Source organism: Oncorhynchus nerka, linkage group LG10 (genome assembly GCF_034236695.1).
Source record: "Oncorhynchus nerka isolate Pitt River linkage group LG10, Oner_Uvic_2.0, whole genome shotgun sequence".
NCBI classification, from domain to species: Eukaryota; Metazoa; Chordata; class Actinopteri; order Salmoniformes; family Salmonidae; genus Oncorhynchus; species Oncorhynchus nerka.
Genome location: NC_088405.1, coordinates 80,595,621 through 80,601,620, shown reverse-complemented (window position 1 = coordinate 80,601,620; position 6,000 = coordinate 80,595,621).

The window sequence follows — 6,000 nt, the reverse complement described above, 5'->3', positions numbered from 1 at the left end:
CTAGTTAGTAAAGAACTCCCCTCACCTAGTTGGCAAGGCAAGTAACACTGAAACATGCATGAGAGCATCAGCTGTTCCGGACACCAGCTGTTCTGTGTGATCACGCTCTCCGCAGCCGATGTGAGTAAGACCTTTAAACAGGTCAACATTCACAACTCCGCAGGACCAGGTCAACATTCACAACTCCGCAGGGCGTGTACTCCGAGCATGCGCTGACCAACTCACAAGTGTCTTCACCTCTCCCAGTCTGAGTCTGTAACACCAACATGTTTCAAGTAGACCACCATAGTCCCTGTGCGCAAGAACACTAAGGTAACCTGCCTAAATGACTGCCGACCCGTAGCACTCACTTCTGTAGCCATGAAGTGCTTTGGAAGGCTGGTCATGGCTCACACAAACACCATTATCCCAGAACCCCTATACCCACTCCAATTTGCATACCGCACCAACAGATCCACAGATGATGCAATCTCTATTGCACTCCACACTGCCCTTTCACACCTGGACAAAAGGAACACCTATGTGAGAATGCTATTCATTGACTACAGCTCAGCGTTCAACACCAATCACTAAGCTAAGGACCCGGGGACTAAACACCTCCCTCTGCAACTGAATCCTGGACTTCCTGACGGGCCATGCCCAGGTGGTAAGGGTAGGTAATAACACATCCGCCACGCCGATCCTCAACATGGGGGCCCCTCAGGGGTGCGTGATCAGTCCCCTCCTGAGTCTGTAACACCAACATGTACTCCCTGTTCACTCATGACTGCACGGCCAGGCACGACTCCAACACCATCATTAAGTCTGCAGAGGACACAACAGTGGTAGGCCTGATCATCGACAATGACGAGACAGCCTATAGGGAGGAGGTCAGAGATCTGGACGTGTGGTGCCAGGGCAACAACTTCTACCTTAACGTGATCAAGACAAAGGAGATGATTGTGGACTACAGGAAAAAGAGGACTGAGCACGTCCGCATTGTCATCGAAGGGGCTGCAGTGGAGCAGTTTGAGAGCTTAAAGTTTCTTGGTGTCCACATCACCAACAAACAAACATGGTCCAAACACACCAAGACAGTCGAAGAGGGCACGAGAAAACCAATTCCCCCTCAGGAGACTGAAAATATTTGGCATGGGTCCTCAGATTTTCAAAAGGTTCTACAGCTGCACCATCGACGTTTCCTAATCTGGTCTTTTCAACCTAATCACTAGCCTCACTCTTATGCATTCTAAATGGGGTTCCTGCGAAACTATCATAATAGCTTGCACTTACACTTAATCGATTCTCATGCTTTACGATTATATATTCATGCTCGACCCCGAACTGCTCCTCAACATTAGCTCTTCATCCCTCCTATTCAAATCAAATCAAATGCTACTTGTCACATGTACCGAATACAACAGGTGTAGACCTTACCATGCTTACTTACCTTAACCAACAGCGCAGTTCAAGAAATAGAGTAATTAAGAAAATAATTACGAAATCCAATCAAATCAAAAAGTAACACAAGAAAATGACATAACAATAGCGAGGCTATATACAGGGGATACCAGAACTGAGTCAATGTGCAGGGGTACATAATGTTTCACTTAACCTCTTTTTATTACCTAAGAAAGGAGTGATCGTTCCCCTCTACGCTACACTTGTCTTTCATTCAGAACTGGAGCTGCAACTACCGTAGACACACTAGGTATAATTCCAACCTCACTCTCCAGCATCTAGGTCACTGGTCATGTTTTGCTACAGCTCAGATGTTGGGCGCAATCTATTTACCATCCTCTCAGCAATGGTCCCTTTACCATAGCTATCAATAGTTGGCGAGTGTCCAATTACCCTGATGTATATAGCGGTAGCGGTAATTCATTATTATACCCGGCATTGGGTCAGGCACTCTTTTGGCTTGTGTTCCCATCCCTGTATTACCGCATGCATGACTGGGTTCGCAGCAAAGCAAATGTCTCATATCCTACAAATCGCATTACAGCATTGGTGGTTTAGTTCTACGTACAAGCATACGCAGGATACGTACAAGCATACGCAGGATACGTACAAGCATACGCAGGATACGTACAAGCATACGCAGGATACGTACAAGCATACGCAGGATTTCATCTAAACACATCAGCGTAACAATCCGGGGCACTCTGGAGTTCAGCATTGGGCCGGGATTCTGGGCAGGTGCCCTTATCTTCCTGCATTCGGCTGGGTAAACATACATACAGACGTCTCATTTCATCCAAACTCTTTAAACTAATCTTGTGCTCAGCGCACCTTGCAGTAATAAACATTCCATATAACACTTTCCATTAAAGCATAATGGCACTTTTGTTCTATTCTTCGCATACAGTGTCTTTGTTAAGTATTCCGGCCCACTTGACCTTTTCCACATTTTGTTACGTTACAGCCTTATTCTAAAATTGATTAAATATATACAGTTGTGCTGTGACAAGGTAGGGGTGGTATACAGAAGATATCCCTATTTGGTAAAATACCAAGTCTGTATTATGACAAGAACAGCTCAAATAAGCAAAGAGATACAACAGTCCATCATGACTTTAAGACAAACGTTATGTTAATCCGGAAAATGTGAAGAACTTTGAAAGTTTCTTTAAGTGCAGTCGCAAAAACCATCAAATGCTATGATGAAACTGGCTCTCATGAGGACCGCCAAAGGAAAAGAAGACTCAGAGTTACCTCTGCTGCAGAGGATGAGTTCATAAGAGTTACCAGCCTCAGAAATTGCAGCCCAAATAAATGCTTCACAGAGTTCAAGTAACAGACACATCTCAACATCATCTGTTCAAAGGAGACTGCATGAATCAGGCCTTCGTGGTCAAATTGCTGAAAAGAAACCCCTACTAAAGAACACCAATAAGAAGAAGAGACTTGCTTGGGCCAAGAAACACAAGCAATGGGCATTAGACCAGTGGAAATCTGTCCTTTGGTCTGAGTCCAAATTGGAGATTTTTGGTTCCAACTGCCGTGTCTATGTGAGACGCAGAGTAGATGAACGGATGATCTCCCCATGTGTGGTTCCCACCATGAAGCATGGAGGAGGAGGTGTGATGTGTGGGGGTGCTTTGCTGGTGACACTGTCTGTGATTTATTTCGAATTCAAGGCACACTTAACCAGCATGGCTACCAGAGCATTCTGCACCAATACACCATCCCATCTGGTTTGGGCTTATTGGGAATATTGTTTGTTTTTCAACAGGACAATGACCAAAAAAACACCTCCATGCTGTGTTAGGGCTATTTGACCAAGAAGGAAGGTGATGGAGTGCTGCATCAGACCTCAACCCAATTGTGATGGTTTGGGATGAGTTGGACTGCGTATATTGGACTGTGTACTGTGTACATTTTTAGCAATCTACATAAAATACCCCATAATGACAAAACAAAAACTGTTTTTCAGACATTTTTGCAAATGTATTAAACACAAGAAACAGATACCTTATTTACGTAAGTATTCAGAACCTTTGCTATGAGACTGGGGATTGAGCTGAGATGCATCATGTTTTCATTGCTCATCCTTGAGATGCTTATACAACCTAATTGGAGTCCATCTGTGGTAAATTCAATTGATTGGACATGTTTTGGAAAGGCACACACCTGTCTATAGAAGATCCCACAGTTGACAGTGCATGTCAGAGCAAAACCCATGCCATGAGGTCGAAGGAATAGTCTGTAGAGCTCCGAGACAGGTTTGTGTTGAGGCACAGATCGAGGGAAGGTTACCCCCCAAAACATCTGCAGCATTGAAGGTTGGAAGAACACAGTGGCCTCCATCATTCTTAAATGGAAGAAGTTTGGAACAACCAAGACTCTTCCTAGAGCTGGCTGCCCGGCCAAACTGAGCAATCGGGGAGAAGGGCCTTGGTCATAGAGGTGACTAAGAACCCAATGGTCACTCTGACAGAGCTTTAGAGTTCCTCTGTGGAGATGGGAGAACCATCCAGAAGGACAACCATCTCTGCAGCACTCCACCAATCAGGCCTTTATGGTAGAGTGGTCAGACAGAAGCCACTCATCAGTAAAAGGCACATGACAGCCCTCTTGGAGTTTGCCAAAAGGTACCTAAAGACTGTCAGACAATGAGAAACAAGATTCTCTGGTCTGATGAAACCAAGATTGAAGTCTTTGGCCTGAATGCCAAGCGTCATGTCTCGAGGAAACCTGGCACCATCACTATGGTGAAGCATGGTGGTGGCAGCATCATGCTGTTGGGATGTTTTTCAGGGGCAGGAACTGGGAGACTAGTCAGGATCGAGGCAAAGATGAATGGAGCAAAGTACAGAGAGATCCTTGATGAAAACCTGCTCCAGAGCACTGAGGACCTCAGACTGGGGCGAATTTTCACCTTCCAACAGGACAAAGACACTAAGCACACAGCCAAGACAAACCAGGAGTCGCTTCGGGAAAAGTCTCCGAATGTCCTTGAGGGGCCCAGCCAGAGCCCAGGCTTGAACCCGATCGAACATCTCTGGAGAGACCTGAAAATATTTGTGCAGCAATTCTCCCCATCCAACCTGACAGAGCTTGAGAGGATCTGCAGAGAAGAATAGGAGAAACTCCCCAAATACAGGTGTGCTAAGCTTGTAGCGTCATTCCCACGAAAACTTAATGCTGTAATAGCTGCCAAAGGTCTTTCAACAAAGTACTGAGTAAAGGGTCTGAATGCTTTTGTAAATGTATTTCAATTTTTTTTAAACACAATAGCAAAAAACTAAAAACTGTTTTTGCTTTGTCATTATGGGGTATTGTGTGTAGATTGATGAGGGGGAAAAAAACAATTGAATCAATTTTAGAATAAGGCTGTAACGTAACAAAATATGGAAAAAGTCAAGGGGTCTGATTTCCTTTCCGAATGCACTGTACATCTATTTTATACTGTGTTCAATCTTTAGATCCAAACATTGCTCTGCTGTGCCCCTTCTCCTTGATGAGTAACTTTTTGGGGGGTTTCGATGCCAGCTGCCCAGTATAGAGCAACCTGTCATCAGTATCTGGCTCCGAGGAATGCAGAGGCCATACCCCAAACTATTCAATAAAATTCCATATTGCATTTTGTCATTCGGTTAAGCCTGTACTCGATTGAAATGTAGTTTATGAAGGTTCAATCAGGAAGGATGGTCTGAATGGCTTGTCACTTAAATAAATCTAGTAAGCTTAATATAATTCACATCGCATCCTATCTCACAGCATAGCATGTATCCATACTGTAGTGTTTATTTATCAAAGTAAAGTTTATTTGTCACGTGCGCTGAACACAACAGTGAAATGCTTACTTACAGGCTCTAACCAAAAAAGGTATTAGGTGAACAATAGGTAGGTAAAGAAATAAAACAACAGTAAAAAGACAGGCTATATACAGTAGTGAGGCTATGGAAGTAGCGAGGCTACATACAGACACCAGTTAGTCAGGCTGATTGAGGTAGTATGTACATGTAGATATGGTTAAAGTGACTATGCATATGTGATGAACAGAGTAGCAGTAGCATAAAAGAGGGGTTGGCGGGTGGTGGGTGGGACACAATGCAGATAGCCCGGCTAGCCAATGTGCGGGAACATTGGTTGGTCGGCCCAATTGAGATAGTATGTACATGAATGTATAGTTAAAGTGACTATGCATATATGATAAACAGAGAGTAGCAGCAGCGTATAAAGTGGGGTTGGGGGGCACACAATGCAAATAGTCCAGGTAGCCATTTGATTACCTGTTCAGGAGTCTTATGGCTTGGGGGTAAAACTGTTGAGAAGCCTTTTTTGTCCTAGACTTGGCACTCTGGTACCGCTTGCCATGCAGTAGTAGAGAGAACAGTCTATGGCTGGGGTCTTTGACAATTTTTAGGGCCTTCCTCTGACACCGCCTGGTGTAGAGGTCCTGGATGGCAGGCAGCTTAGCCCCAGTGATGTATTGGGCCATACGCACTACCCTCTGTAGTGCCTTGCGGTCAGAGGCCGAGCAATTACCGTACCAGGCAGTGATGCAACCAGTCA